General features: G+C 45.2%; 1 protein-coding gene across 1 annotated transcript in view; it reads right to left on the bottom strand.

Moving 5' to 3' along the window:
- The window catches only part of FSTL4 (follistatin like 4), a 410,886-nt gene that overhangs the window by 145,251 nt on the left and 250,143 nt on the right, over nt 1-15,492 (bottom strand). The window lies entirely within an intron of this gene.

Genomic DNA, 15,492 nt, shown 5'->3' with positions numbered 1-15,492 from the left:
CGGAATACAGAGGACTTTTCAAAACACTGTGGCATCCTTCTGAACCCTGGGGCTTGAGAGTCTTAGGTTTTCCAAAACCACACATATCAAAAATATACGTTTTGGTCAAACTGCTTAGTGCAGTTGAAAGACTCTGACCCTGTACTTGAAAAAAAGATTTTTATAACTGGGGGCTGCAGTTTGGTGATGTTTGGTTGTATTCAAGGCAGTAAGAGACATTTTATCAAGGGCGCAGTTTCCATCTACTGGGTTTCTGTTTACCCTGCAAGACCTAATTCTGTATTGTCATTCCGTGAGCAACACTGCTTGAATTCAATTGCTAGATTGTGAATTTCCTCAAGCAAGTTCTGTTTAGTTGAGGCCAGAATCTCAGTGGGTGGTAATAAATATCATAGCCCAGGATGGTCAAGGGAAACAAAGTAAAAATCCCAAATCAAATATGATTATTGATCAACACTGAACTGCTTTAACCATTTCTATGCTAATTCCAGATAAATACATACATATTGGCATTTTCATTACATAAATACATTCACTACATAAATACATTGACATTTTCAGCTGAGAAAATATATTGAGCAATTTAAAATTGCTCAATTCTTTGGAGAATGGAAGATAAATAAAAATATAGTAAAAGGCACAGAGCAGAAAAGGCAGCGAATTCTTATAGGGCTGAGATAGCCTGTGAAACACCTTCAGATATTTAATATGGCACCACTTTCTTAAAAATTTTTTAAAAGCAAAATATGCATACCATTAAAAAAACTGTAAATAATACAATTGGATGAATTAAACAGTCTTTCTTGCTCCTTCACTATGGAAAACAATCGATTCCCTGATCTTTCCCTGTTACTTATATGGTCTAAAACATTAATTTTTACCTCATTACATTCTGTAACTATAAGTAATAAGTGTAAGTTTCTATTCATTGACTCTAAAAGTGAAAATGAATAAAGAACATTATCAACGTTCTAATGATGTAACCCTCATCCATGGCAGAAAGATACAGTGAACCTCACGGCAAGGGGAGATGTCAGCCCAGGTGACTCACCTGTGCTGTTTGAAGGAGATTATTTTAAGCTTGATAGTTAAATTGTTCTTTTTCTTCATCTTCCTTTAATTGCTCAAAATCATGACATATTTTAGTTTGCTTAATATTTTTTTTTTTTTTTTTTTTTTGAGACGGAGTCTCGCTCTGTTGCCTGGGCTGGAGTGCAGTGGCCAGATCTCAGCTCACTGCAAGCTCCGCCTCCGGGTTTACGCCATTCTCCTGCCTCAGCCTCCCGAGTAGCTGGGACTACAGGCGCCCGCCACCTCGCCCGGCTAGTTTTTTGTATTTTTTTTTTTATGATGCCTTTCTGGTTTAGCAATTTGCCTTCCCCAGAATTTTTAACTGCCTTAAAAAATTTACTGAGGGATAGCACATACGTATTCTTCATCATATCTCTGAGGTCTTCCAGCTTCATCTTATTTTTGTTCAATGGAATTAACTTTCTTCTTGAAGACTTGCTTTTCAGAACCTTCTGACTTTTTCTTCTAACTTGAATGGGATCATCTCCCAGGTTTCTTACACAGTCGTCCCACATGTCCTGCTGGGGTGTTTTCATTGGATACCTGGCTTAGCTCTTCTGTTTCTTGGACCAGCTCTTCTTTCTAGGTTCCTTTTCTGTCTTGCTGGATTACACTCCTCACCCTCCATGCCCTACTTTTTAAATCAGAAAGATATACAAGAAATCTCATTTCTTGGATATCTGAAAATGTTTTTATTTGGTATAGAAGTCTAGGTACAAAATTGTTTGCCCTTAGAAATGTGAAGGCAAGTGTCTGTTCATATCCTTTGCCCACCTTTAGATGGGGTTGTTTTTCTATTATAGATTTGTTTAAGTTCCTTGTAGACTCTGGATATTAGCCCTTTGTCAGATGGATAGATTGCAAAAATTTTCTCCCATTCCATAGGTTGCCTGTTCACTCTGATGATAGTTTCTTTTGCTGTGCAGAAGCTCTTTAGTTTAATTAGATCCCATTTGTCAATTTTGGCTTTTGTTGTAATTGCTTGTGGTGTTTTAGTCATGAAGTCTTTGCCCACGCCTGTGTCCTGAATGGTATTGCCTAGGTTTTCTTCTAGGGTTTTTATGGTTTTAGGTTTTACATTTAAGTCTTTAGTCCACCTTGAATTAATTTTTGCATAAGGTGTAAGGAAGGAGTCTGGCCAAGAAACATATGAAAAAAGCTCATCATCACTGGTTATTAGAGAAATGGACATCAAAACCACAATGAGATACCATCTTATAACAGTTAGAATGGCGATCATTAAAAAGTCAGGAAACAGATGCTGGAGAGGGTGTGGAGAAACAGGAATGCTTTTACACTGCTCGTGGGAGTGTAAATTAGTTCAACCATTGTGGAAGACAGTGTGGTGATTCCTCAAGGATCTGGAACCAGAAATACCATTTGACCCAGCAATCCCATTACTGGGTATATACCCAAAGGACTATAAATCATTCTACTATAAAGACACATGCACACATATGTTGATTGTAACACTATTCACAATAGCAAAGACTTGGAACCAACCCAAGTGCCCATCAATGGTAGACCAGATAAAGAAAATGTGGCACATATACAACATGTAATACTATGCAGCCATTAAAAAGAATAAGTTCATGTCCTTTGCAGGGACATGAGTGAAGCCAGAAACCATCATTCTCAGCAAACTAACACAGGAGCAGAAAACCAAACACCGCATGTTCTCACTCATAAGTGGGAGTTGATCAATGGGAACACATGGATAGAGGGAGGGGAACATCACACACTGGGGCCTATCAGGGGGTTGGGGGCAAGGGGAGGGAGAGCATTAGGACAAATACCTAATGCATGCCAGGCTTAAAACCTAGATGACGGGTTGATGGGTGCAGCAAACCACCATGGCACATGTATACCTAAGTAACAAAACTGCACGTTCTGCACATGTATCCCAGAACTCAATGTATAATAAATAAATAAAAAAATAAAAATAAAAGAAATGTGAAGGCAATTACCCCACTGCTTTCCAGTGTTGCTAATGCCAATCTGCCAACAATGACTCCTGATCCTTTGCTGATAACTTGTCTTTCATCTCTGGAAGTTTTGAGAATCTTCTCTTTATCCTAAATGTTCTGAAATTTCAAGAGGATACACGACTATACAACTGTGGGTTTTTTTTCATTCCACCCTGCTTATGTCTCAGTGGGTCATTCCTTTTGAAGGTCTATATCTTAGCTCAGCTCTGGGGAGTTTTCTTCTGTTATTCCTTTGGTAATTTCCTGCTCTTAAATTTCTTTGTTCTCTCTTTCTGGGTTGATATTAGTTAGATATTGGTATCACTAGTCATCTGTGTTTCTCAGTTTCTCTCTCGTCTTTTTCATTTCTTTGCCTTTTAATCTAAATTGTGGGATATTTCCTTGACTTATTCTTTGGCTCCTTCTATGGCATGTTTAATTTTGGTGATTGCATTTTTCATTTCCAAGAAATATTTCTTGTGCCGTTTTCCCTTCTTATAACATCCTGTTCTTATTTTATGGAAATGTTTTATCAAGTCCCTCTAAAGGGCTTTTTTTTTATTAGATTTAAAAATTTTTCGATTGTTCCCTATGCCCCACGGCCAGTTGTTCTTTTCCTTCCTGTTGGTTCTTCCCTTTTGTGCTCTTGGCTTTCTCAAAATGTCTCATGATCCCCGTTTGTCCACTGCATTGTGCATGATGGGTTGATCAGTGCAGGCAGTAGACAGTGGTGTGCATTGCCTGTGGCTGTGTAGGTCTGTCTCTTCCTCTGGGAGGGCTGTGTGTGAACTCCCTCTGTGGGGAGGTGTGTCACACAGCAGGCTCAGTTTAGGATGCTCCCTGGGCAGCATATAGGTGACCCCACCCAATCCTCTTGACTTCTAATCTTTCTTATTTTTATTTTTTTGATACAGAGTCTCTGCTGCCCAGGCTGGAGTGCAGTGGTGTGATCTCAGCTCATTGCAACCTCTGCCTCCCGGGTTCAAGTGATTCTCCTGCCTCAGCCTCCTGAGTAGCTGGGACTACAGGCATGTGCCACCATGCCCAGTTATTTTTGTATTTTTAGTATAGATGGGGTTATAGATGGGATTTCACCATGTTGGCCAGACTGGTCTCAAACTTCTGACCTCAAGTGATCCACCCACCTTGGCTTTCCAAAGTGCTGCGATTATAGGCATGAGCCACTGAGCCCGGCCTTGACTTTCAATCCCTTGAGGTCAGATCAACACCATGTGTTTTCCTTTTCTTAGTCCTCAAGAGGACCTTGAACAAGACAATCATTAACTAATAAAAACAAAAACAGACAAAGCCTCCCTTATTATTCATTAATGGCCCACTCTGAGCCAGGTATGTTATAGCTGCATTATTTCTATTTATTGTATTTAATTCCATAAACAGCCCTATTTTCCATTTTAGAGATGAGGAAACAGACCCAAAAAGTGTAAGACACCTGCGTCATAGCCAGAAAGAACCTGAGAGACCAGCATATCAAACTCCTCACTCAAAAGACAAGGAAACTGAGGCCCAATTTTGTCCAAAGCCATAGTTTGGTGAGGACAGTGTTTCAGAATCATGGCCAGTGGTTTTTCATTTTCAGAGAATTATTTTTTCTCCTGAGCTCTTCCACCATTAAAATAAGATACAAGACTGAATGTTACGGCCTCAGAGAAGAGTATGGTACACAGAGCATAAAGGTATCAAACTCTTGGCTCTTGAAAATCATACCAGAGACCATTTTCTGAAAATGAAGGCTTTTCATTTGCAGAAAAAAGGCTTTTGAAAGATAATTTATGTCTAAAGCTGCAAAATCTTAGCTTTTCATAGCAAGGAATAAAGCTATGGAGTCCATAAAGTTTAGAGCCTAAGCAGAGCCACTGGGGAAAATGTGTAGGAATTTCAGAGCTAGTTTCCCTCCCAATGAGAGATCAAGTCACTTCTCTGGGAGGGAGAAGGGAAAGGAATTGGGAGATGAGAACAGTAGAGACAGCCACTAGAAGGGGGGTCTACATCCCATTCTCCTGGGAGGAGCAGATCGTAACCCCATAGGAGTTGGTGGAGATCCCAAGATGCCATGAGAAAGGGTCTGGAAGACTGTGAGAGCCCCCAAATCTGGTCAGGTGCAGGAGCTGAGGGGCAGAAAGGGCACGAGTGCTCATGGAGGTGACTAGGCAGGAGCGGGCCACTCTCAGCTGTGTGTCCTCCACCTTGCGAACTGTGCCTCTCTAGTCCAACTGCTCAGAACTCACAGCTTGCTGCCTCTGCTTCCTTGTGGAGGGACTGTGGGCTACTTATCTGTGCCTCAGTTTCTTCATCTGAAAAATGGGGATACTAATAGAACTTGCCACACTGGGTAGCTGTGAGGATTCAGTGAAATGGTGTACGGAAAGTCCCCAGCATGGAGCCCGGCACAGAGAAACTGCCTGGAAAATGCAGCTCTTATCACCATGGCTAACAATGACATACTAGCTTTAAAATCAACCTGCTTGAATCAGCAGAACTAGGGTACTCCTGCATGGAGGCCAATTAAAACAGCTAAGTCATCACCATCTTTTCAATAACTGCCACTTAGAGCTCTGACACCAGGGCTGTGTGGTTTCTAATCGTATTCAGTGAGATCTCAGAATAGTTCTCTCAAGTACACAGACCCCATGTCCCCCTGAAAATAAATAAAACACATCTTGTGACAACTTCAGTCCTCTTTGCAGAGGGAAGGCTGGGATGTGAGCCCTGTCTGTGTGTGAGACTCATACACCCAGAGATGAGCAGTGGGCGGCCCTGGGGAAACACCAAACACTCTTAATTGCTAAAAGATGGAGTGCAAGGCTGCTCCCCGGTTGAAAGCCTCTGTGTGTGTGTGTGTGTGTTTCTCCATGTGTCCTCTTCCCTGTAGCCCCATCTCTCTGAGGAGCTTCCAACGGTGCAGAAGTCATTGACCCACAAGGCACAACCTCACTGCACCAAAGAAGCTAAGAGTGCAGCCAGCACAGCAGAATACTTCAAAATGTCATGCTGCCATGCGACTGTAAAGGACCCACAGGATGGACTAAATGTTTTTTTTCTGTTCTCGGAAATAGTGTCATACAACTACCAAGAGTGATCGTTATTAGAGGCACTGAGACAAACCCCTGCCGGGGGCCAGCACTGCTGTGCCCGCTGGAACCCCAGGCTGCCCCTCTGCGTCCGGCCCCATGAGAACTCGCTGTTGCAGGAAGGGCTCACACAGCACAGGCAGGTCTTCCCTCCAGTTCCAGCCTCTCAGGGTTGACTACCTCCCCTGGTTCTTCACTCCCTCTCTTCCTTCTCAAGGTTTCTCTCAAGGTTTAGGTTCCTGTTTTCTTTTCTACAGTTAAAAGCTCTTTGGCTTGAGCGAAGATTAAATTTTCTGTGAGTAACAGGTACCATCTACATAATGGATTAAACAAATGATAAGTTTTGCTGTCTTTATGTAAAAGAACACAGAGGCGGGTGATCCAGAGCTGGCATAGTGTCTCCATTAACTTATCAGACCCAGGGTCATCTCAGTTCATCATTCTGTCATCCCCTGGGTGTGGCCTCGGGCTCCATGGTCCAGGAGGAAGCTAGCCAACATATTCTCCTTTCAGGCAGTGATAGGGAGGAACGGAAGGAGGGGGACATCCCCTCTCTTCCTTAAGGTGGCTTTCTGGAAATCTCACTTCTGCTTCATCTGATTGAAAGAACGTGGTAGGAAGGCTAACTTCGTTATAAAAAAGGCTGGGAAATGTAGATAATTTCTTATCTGAATGGCAAGGTGTCCAGGTAACTTCAAGATTTTGTTACTAAAGGAGGAGGTGGGGAGATGTTTAGTGGAAGTAGTACCTGCATATGTAAATATTTGTTTTGGCCAGCAGAGGGAAAGCCGCGCAGATGTCTCCATTGCCCCTTTGCTGCATTTCCAGTCCCTACACCTAAGCCCTTCCCGTAGCTTCTAATATTATTCCATTGTGTTCTGGCATCTGTTGTGTTTTTCTCTGCCTATATAATCGTCCCTTTGTAGGTAATATGTCTTTTATCTCTGGTTGCTTTTAAGCTTTTCTCATTATCTTTGACATTTTACAATTTTACCATTAAGTCTTGCATCACTTTTATAATTTTGCCTGGAACTTATGCTTTCTCAATCTGAAGATGAAAGTATTTTTCAATTCTGGAAAATTCCCAGCCATTATCTCTTCAAACATTACTTTTTCATTCTTGCTATTTTCACCTTCTATAAATCCCATTAGATATATATGGGTTCTTCTCATTGTCACCTATATCTTAGCTGCTGTTTTATGCTTTCCTTTTCTTTTTCTCTCATGCTATATTCTGGGCTATTTCTTCAGTTGTCTTTCAAATTTTTAATTCTCTCTTCAGCTGCCTAAGCTATATTGTTAATTTTTTTTTTTTTTTTTTTTTTTTAGACAGAGTCTTGCTCTCTCAGGCTGGAATGCAATGGCATAATCTCAGCTCACTGCAACCTTCACCTCCTGGGTTCAAGCAGTTCTCCTGCCTCAGCCTCCCTAGTAGCTGGGCCTACAGGCATGTGTCACCATGCCCAGCTAACTTTTTTATTTTTAGTAGAGATGGGGTTTTGCCATGTTGGTCAGGCTGGTCTCGAACTTGGGACCTCAGGTGATCCACCCACCTTGGCCTCCCAAAGTGCTGAGATTACAGGCGTGAGCCACTGCCCTTGGCCTTATATTTTGAATTTTTAATTAAATAGCAATTAAATTTTTTCTATAAGTCTAGTATGGCTCTTCTTTTTATTTTTGAAGAGTATTTAGATCTGTCATGATTTCTTATTGCTTTAAATATTTAATTTTGCTTTTTGTTCTGTACTTTTTAGAATTGGAGGTACATATGCAGGGATGTTACAAAGGTATATTGCGTGATGCTGGGGTTTAAAATATGACTGAATTCGTCACCTTGGAAGTGAGCATGGTACCCAATATGTAGTTTTTCACCGTTGCTCAGTGCCACCCCCCCACCCAGTAGTCCCCATGTCTTTTGTTCTCATATATATATGTGTGTGTGTGTGTGCACGCGCATGTGTGTGTGTGTGTGTATATATATATATATATATATATATTTTTTTTTTTTTTTTTTTTCTTTTTTGAGACAAGTTCTCGCTTTGTCACCCAGACTAGAGTGCAGTGGTGTGATCTTGGTTCACAGCAAACTCAACCTCCTGGGCTCAAGTGATCTTCCCACCTCAGCCCCCCAAGTAGCTGGTACTACAGGGACATGCCACCATGCATAGCTAATTTTTATACTTTTTGTAGAGACTGGGTTTCACCATGTTGCCCAGGCTGGTCTCAAATACTGTTCCCATCTTTATGTCCACATGTACCCGATGTTTAGCTCCCACTTATAAGTGAGAATATGTGATATTTGGTTTTCTATTTCTACGTTAGTTCACTTAGGATAATGACCTCCAGCTGCGCCCATGTTGTTGCAAATGATAGGACCTCCTTCTTTTTTATGGCTGCATAGTATTCCATGGTGTGTGTGTACCACATTTTTTTAAAAAAAATCCAATTCACTGTTAATGGGCACCTGGTTTGATTCCATGTTTTTGCTATTGTGAGTAGCTTATTGCTTCATTTTAAACACTCTTTAAAAAGTTATTTTTTAATCAAAGATACATAAGCCCATAATTTACAGTCCAATAATTATTTAAGGTTTTAAAATGAAAAACAGCAGATCTGTCCCCTTCTTCCCATTTCCCATTCTCTCCCCTTCCAGCCCAGTTCGTTGGTTCTTTTGGAATTTACCTTAAAATATCCTACTTGTACGTTTGGCATCTATCAACTTCCCAGTGTAAAGATGAGAATTTAGCTCTCTTTTACACACTTCCCCTACCCCCTGTACAAATAAACACCCTCCTGCTCCTCCACCCCTTCAATAAAGATAGATAGCATTTTGGTTAGTTCGGTGTTTATGTAATTGGGCCTTATAAATGCCATTCACGGCCAAGCCAGGAAATGCACTGTGAAAAGTTCTTTTCTTGAATAGCCTTTTTTCTCTCCTACTTAATTTTTGATGATGAACAAATAACCCCTCTGCAGAGGAGGAAGCAAAGGCCTGCATGTGGGCTGGAGCCAGACTGCTCCCTGGCCTGAAGGGGTGTGCAAGGGGTCCCTTCCACATCCCCAAAAGGGGCCCCAGGCGCTCCTCCTGCCCTCCTCTGGAGTTTGGCAGGAGAGTATGTGGGGCACCGTTTCTCAGACGGGAACAACTAGGAGTGAAAATGAGGAAGTGTTGTATAGAAAATGAGGGACAGAGTTAGGTGAGGTGGGGGTGGGACAACCAGAGTCATACAATTTGGATTAACACTTTCTAGAAGTTTTTCTTAAAAAGTTGCCACCTGACAGTGTTATAGCAGAGGCCATAAGGCCAAAGACAAAAATAACCGTACACAAGCACACACACACAGTTGCCATCTGAAGTAACAACCTCAGAAGCAGGAAGGAGGCATGCTGCCTGCAGGGCTTTGTTCACCACGGGCCTCTGGGTTCCAGCAGCACTTCCCAGAGGCCAGTTCTTTGAGCAGCGGCAGGAGCCCTGAGCATGCTGGACAGTGTTCTGGACATGCCGAGCAGTGCTCATCCTGCTTGGCTCTTCCCTGCTGAGGACAGGCAGGCCAGAGCTACTGAGACTCGGGTAGAGGTCAAGGGGTGGGCTTTTGAAAACAGGCCCCTGCAGCTATTCTGCACAGGCAGCAGGGTCAGGAGCTGCATCTGGTCTTAATTCTGCTCCTGCTATGTGGCCTTAGAGAACCTTAGTTTGTGCATCTGTAAAATGACCCCTATTATGCAGGACTATTATAAGGATGGAGAGATAGTGGCCAAAAATTAAAAAAAAAATAAAAAACAGCGCAGGGAGTTGATGATGCTACGGACTAGGTGGGAAGCCCTTCAAGGCCTTACCAGGGTGGAAAGAGACAAGGAGCTAGAACGACACACGCATGAGCCAGCGCCATTTGGCCCTGCAACAGACGAGAGCATGATCCCTATTGCTGAAATGGGAATGTGACCCGCTGTTTCTAAAAGGGGTTCCATGAATGTTTTCAAAGATGAACGGAGATGACTGGGTAGGCCTGGAAGCTCCCCCAGCTCAGCCCTCATGGTTGAGCGTGCATTGAAGTTTTGACATGCAGAGGATATCCTGGAGAGCCTTGGTGGCCCAGGCCCTGGTCTCACTGAGGAAGTAAAGTGAATCCACACCTAGCAGTAACTGGCAGTTCCTTTTACTTCCTCAGTGAGACCATGTAAGCTCCTTGTGAACAGAGTTTGAACTCATCCCTCCTGTGGCCTCAGAGAGTGGGCAAAGGGCGGGTCACAGGGCAGGGAATCCATGAGATCAATCCATAGATATTGGTATAACTAAGGGCACAGCACCAGCCCTCTAGCTGATGGCCTTGAGACAATCTTAAAATTCAAAGGCCACAGCTGTGCTCATGCAGATCTGATGTCACCTACATCACACCTGCAGTCCCAGGAGTGCCATCTTTCCACCAGAGAGTGAGACTCACAGCACCCAAGTGATGACAGTAATGTACATGCATGTGTGGGATGAGGAATGTCACTGCCGTGCTGACCTGGGCAAGGCCTGCTCTGTGCCTGCTGGCTCCTGTCGTGCTGATGGTGGGCTCTGTCTACTGCTAATTGAATCTAGGAAGCCCTGCTGTCAGCAGCGGTCTTTGGCTGTGGATGATGCTGAACTCCTAAGGGCAGATTTTATCAGTCCTAAGCAGTTGTTGGTATGTAGTTTGCATGTTAAAAGAGGCTTAGCATCCTGACAGGCGCTACTGGAATTGCAGAATACATATTTACAGGTGCCAGCCACTTGTGCTAGACGTCTGTGCAGCCTGGCTGAGGGAGGCAGTGCTCTAGACACTTGAGTGCTCTCCTCAGCTATTCCCAGATAGCTTCCCAAGTTTTGAAAACAAATAACACTTAGCATGAAGCTAAATTGAATATGACTGAATCTTTCGTTGGGTTCAAAAGACACACCAAGCTCTAGCACAAACTTAGGACTAGCATTAACAATGTCTAGTTTTGGGCTGGGCGTGGTGGCTCACGACTATAATCCCAGCACTTTGGGGGTCGAGGCAGGTGGATCACGAACGAGGTCAAGAGATCGAGACCAGTCTGGCTAACATGGTGAAACCCCATCTCTACTAAAAATACAAAAATTAACTGGGTATGGTTGCGCATGCCTGTAATTCCCAGCTAGTCAGGAGGCTGAGGCAGGAGAATCGCTTGAACCCGGGGGGCGGAGGTTGAGGTGAGTTGAGATCACGCCACTGCACTCCAGCCTGAGCAACAGAGTGAAACTCTGTCTCACAAACAAACAAACACAAAAAGAACAAACGACAACAACAAAACAATGCCTAGTTTTGTTTTAAAAGAAAGGAGGAAATAAATCTTCCAGTTATTTAGGTTTTAATGGCCAAGAAGGGGTTTCTAATCCTTTATTTCAGACTCAGAATTCTGTTTTTGTGCTGGTCTGTGCTCCCCTTCACACTCCTGAGAAACTCCCTGAAACCAATACCCATGGCTGTGCCCTGGTCCCATGGGAAGATGCATCGAGAACTGTCTGACTCCTCCTGAGGACTGATGTCCAGGCCTCTCAGGCAATCCTCGCACGGCTGGTGTTTTATCTTTTAAGAGGAAGAGGCTCAAGGCCTCTTACAGAGGCATGGGGGCCTGGGTCCCAGAGGCCAGTTGTAACTGCTGCCCAAACCAAACCTACCCCACAGCCAAGGGCTAAGGGGGCTGTGCTGTAAGAAGTCCTGATCATGAAAAGCATAGTCTTACAAAGCAGACAACTACGTACACTACAAAATAATTCTTATTTGCCATAGATTCAATCACAGACCATACTGTGTGCCCACTGTGTGCTAAGCCCTGGGGACACCACTGTCATCACCAGCCATAGCCCCTTCATTCATGGGCTCATGGCTTGTGGGTGCCAAGACAAATTTGGGCATGTCCATGTAGTCCACTGAACTCTACCTGCGTATGCCACTGAACCTGGATTTAGAGATGAAGTCTGGGAGGGCCTCTAGGAGGAGGTACTGGGAGGGGGAATTTGAGAGGAAGAAGTACGTCCTGGAGAGTTTTGATGGCCAGGGCCAAGTTCTAGACCCGAGGTCCAGCTACCTCCCCTGGGGAGAGGCCAGGCTGGGAAGAACAGGTGGAGGCCCCTGCAGCATGTTTCAGGAAACCTCTCAGCTTTCTTCAGATGGGACTGATTACCAGAGAAGCCCCAGGAGCTCATTGATGAGTATGTGGTAGTGACAAGTGAGCAGAAACCACTGTGTAAGTGTCAACTGTAGGGATGCCAAAAGACTAGAAACTTAAAGGGGAAAAAAGCACGAAAGACCCACCTGTGTGGTGTGAAGCACGGCTGCTTCCTGGCCTGCCTCGCAGGGATCCCCCAGGTCCGCACAGTCTTTTTGGCAGGGGACACCCCCCAGCTTCCTGCAGGAGTGTCATGGGGACAATGCTGAGCATGCAAACGAGGCCCTAGGCCACATAACACAGCCCCTTCCCTGCCCATCAAGAAGAGCATGTGCTGGGGGCTGAGCTGGTAAAGGGCCATGCCACCCTCTTTTCCATTCCAGGTTGGTTTTACAGTCCAGGGCCAGAGTGGGGCCCAGCACCCAGCTAAAGGTTGCAGTAACTCTGGAGTCTGAGAATTCCATTGGGCACAAGTGTGGAGCTGGGGCGAACTGGGAAGCCCTGGACAGATCCCGAGTAGAGACCAATAGCCTGCTGCTCAGTGTGGCCAGATCAGATCCCTGGCAAGTGGGAGAGGAAGGACAGCATGTTTGAGATTTGGTGTGATTCACCTCAGCTGGCCTTGGAAGCACAACTCTGATCCTTTGGCAAAGTCTCAGTCCCCCTCCTGTTCGTGCTGTCCCCGTGCCCTGCCCTGCCCCGCCCCTAGGAGAACTCCCCATTTGCCTGTCTATCTGCTCCTCCAGACTGGGAGCACCTCCTTCACTTTCTTCCCTCCCTTCTGCCCCCAAGGCAGGAGTGGGGCCCTCTCTCTAGCTGCATCTTCAGCCTGGCTCACAGGAGACGCTGATAGATATTCATACAAACAACAAACTGGCAATAAGTAAAAAAGGCACAGGGGTTGGGAGCCAGGGAACTGATTTCTAGTTGTGTTTGGCCTATCAATGCCTGTTTACAGTTTAGAAGGGGCTGATTTCAGCTAAGACTTAAAGCTCTGACATCATCCCTTGTTAAGCAAAATGGAATTCTTCCCAAGTAACCTAACTGCGAGAATGGTCATTTGCCTCCAAACCTACAGGGCCCTTTCATTGCCTCATCGACTTCTGTAGGCTCCGCAGACCCAGGTTTCTTGTCTACCTCATTTCTTAAGATTTACTCCTTCTGGCCTCTCTCCCTAGCACCCCCCCCACGTCCCCTAAAATGAGGCCAAAGCAGTTGACTTGGGCACAGAGACACCCACGCTGAGGTCCCCAGAGGAGAAGTGTGCTAGGGCGACAAAACAGCTGGGGCCTTCCGGAGGTCTCTGCCGCCTCCAGCTTCTCAGCCCACTCCTGTTCTGCTTGAGTGTGGGCAGAGGCAGCACAGTTAGCGCTGGTGCCCACTCAGGAGGACCAGTCGGCTTGGGTTGGGCATAGAGCTCCAGCCATGCTAGCCAGTCTGTGGTCAGCTCAGCCTGGCAAAGTGTGCAGTGGGCCCAGGGCCACCTGTCATCTGCTCGGCTTGTCCTTGCCTGCTGCAGGACACCACCTGGCCTGACTCATCTCAGCATAGCATCCTCAAATCTCCTCTGACTCTGACCCCCATTCACATAGAAGAATCCTTATGATTACATGGAGTCCTCTCAGATAATCCAGGATAAGCTCCCCTGGGTCTAGATCCTTAACTTCACCTGCAAAGTCCCTGTGCCATGTAAGGGGACATACTCACCGTTTCAGGGGACTGGCTATAACTACCTCTGGGGAGGGGGAGGCGGCATTCTGACTAATACACTGGCAGATTCCGCCCATCAGCTCCCATCATCAACCTGGGGAGGCTAATTAGAGGAATGAAGGCTTTACATGTTGTTTTGCCAGTGAATCAAGCAGCAGGGGCAGGACTCTGAGAGCAAAGGCAGCCACCAGCAGGGAGGGTGAGGTGGCCTGGGCGGGGTGTGCCAAGCGCTGTCCTTCCGAGGCCCTGGAGCCCATGCTGCCAACACCTTGTGTTCACTTGCACGATGGTGCCCATCCGCCCCCAAAAAAGGTTCCATTTCCTTTTTTTTGAGATGGAGTCTTGCTCTGACGCCCAGGCTGGAGTGCAGTGGCACGATCTCAGCTCACTGCAAGCTCCGCCTCCTTGGTTCAAGCAATTCTCCTGCCTCAGCCTCCCGAGTAGCTGGGACCACAGGCACCTGCCACTACACCTGGATAATTTTTTGTATTTTTTTTTTTTTTTTTTAGTAGAGACAGGGTTTCACTGTGTTAGCCAGGATGGTCTCGATCTGCTGACCTTGTGATCCACCCACCACAGCCTCCCAAAGTGCTGGGATCACAGGCATGTGACACCGCGCCCGGCTGGGTTCCATTTCTTCTCAGGGTGTGAATTGTCCTGCTTCTCTTCTCTGGGGTCAGGTGCACAGTGGGGTGACAGATTTGCAAACACTTTAAGGCCTTTTTTCCAGACGAAAGGATTTTCCTGGGACACTTCTTTTATTTTCTTATTTTATTTTATTTTTTTTGAGACCCAGTCTCACTCTGTCTCCCAGGCTGGAGTGCAGTCGCGTGATCTCAGTTCACTGCAACCTCTGCCTCCCAGGTTCAAGTAATTCTCATGCCTCAGCCTCCTGAGTAGTTGGGGTTACAGGCGCACACCACCACGCCCAGCTAATTTCTGTGTTTTTACTAGAGACGGGGTTTCACCAGGTTGGGCAGGCTGGTCTCAAACAAGTGATCCACCTGCATCAGCCTTCCACTTCTTTTCAATAAAATGCTATTTCCACATTGCAAAACAGCACATACTCCGTGAAGACAAACTGGAATATAAAGGAAAGAACTAAAAAGGAAGTAAGTCTTTGATGATCCCAATATGCAGAGTGAGCTTCAGGTCTGGTTACTCATGTGGAAATTCTCACACAGTGGGGTCTTTCTGTACACCCTGACTTTTTTGCTCTTAACCTGTTGGCATTTTCTTTTGCCATTGGCTGCTCTTCTAGCTACAGCGTGATGTGCAACAATGCACAGGATTTGGTCCTTCCCTTCTCCTATAAATGACTTAATCTTTGGTGGCCAATCTGTGTGCCTTTCTCAATAATATTAGTAATGCTGCCACCTACATCTTTTTGTATCATTGTGATTCCTTGGGACAGATTCCTGGCAGTAGAGAAGCTGGGTCAAAAGGCGCATAGTAAACTCCAAGAAGGCAGGGACTGTATCTATCATTTTCCTGGTTTA

Source organism: Piliocolobus tephrosceles, chromosome 4 (assembly GCF_002776525.5).
Source record: "Piliocolobus tephrosceles isolate RC106 chromosome 4, ASM277652v3, whole genome shotgun sequence".
NCBI classification, from domain to species: Eukaryota; Metazoa; Chordata; class Mammalia; order Primates; family Cercopithecidae; genus Piliocolobus; species Piliocolobus tephrosceles.
Note: the sequence above shows the minus strand (reverse complement) of the source record. Positions and strands in the feature narration are given on the sequence as shown.